This window comes from Octopus bimaculoides, chromosome 16 (assembly GCF_001194135.2).
Source record: "Octopus bimaculoides isolate UCB-OBI-ISO-001 chromosome 16, ASM119413v2, whole genome shotgun sequence".
Lineage (NCBI taxonomy): Eukaryota > Metazoa > Mollusca > Cephalopoda > Octopoda > Octopodidae > Octopus > Octopus bimaculoides.
Window position 1 is genome coordinate 34,248,129 of NC_068996.1, and position 955 is coordinate 34,249,083.

Consider the following 955-nt stretch of genomic DNA (forward strand, 5'->3'; position numbering starts at 1 on the left):
TGTGGACGTAATATACCTTGATTTTGCAAAAGCTTTTGACAAAGTGAATCGTGGTGTGATATGCCACAAACATGATCTTGGCATAACTGGAAAACTTGGAAAGTGGTTACATGACTTTCTGAAAGATAGAAGTGAGGCAGTAGTGGCTATGAAAACACAAATAATGAGTGGTGTTCTACAGGGCACTGTCTTGGGACCATTGCTTTTTATAGTCGCTCTCTCAGTTGTGCCCTCAAGTGCTCGGATAGCCACCCTTGCAAGCTACGCAGACGATACGAAAGTCTCACAGAAAATACAGAACTCCAGTAATGTTGCACATCTGCAGCAGGAGTTGGACTCAGTTTACAGATGAGCTGAGGATTACAATATGCAGTTTAATGCTGAAAAATTCCAAGCCCTGCACTACCAACGTCCAAAGCTGAATATGAAACCTACAGAGTACACTGGTCTGCAGGGAATTTCAATCCCAGAGCCTAAATCAGTAAGAGACCTGGGTATCGACATGAGTGATGATACCTCTTTCCAAGTGCACATTACCAGGATGGCGACAAAGTGCAGACGACTGACTGGATGGATCCTGAGAACATTCAGAACCAGAGATAAGGAAACCATGGTGGTCCTCTGGAGGACATTCGTCCTCAGCTGCCTAGATCACTGTTCACAGCTATGGTCACCCACCAGTGTGAAATTAACAGCGGGCCTTGAAGCAATCCAGAGAAGATTCACAAAGAAGATTGTCTCTTTGCAACTGCTCAGCTACTGGGAAAGGCTGAAACAGCTAAGACACTACTCCCTGGAGAGAAGGCGGGAGAGGTATGCAGTAATATACATCTGGAAGATCCTGGAAGGAATTGTGCCAAATTTTGGCATTGAAAGCTACACCAATGCCAGAACGGGACGACACTGCATAGTGCCAAAGAACTCAGCAATGCCATCATGCTTCAGGACCAGTTAC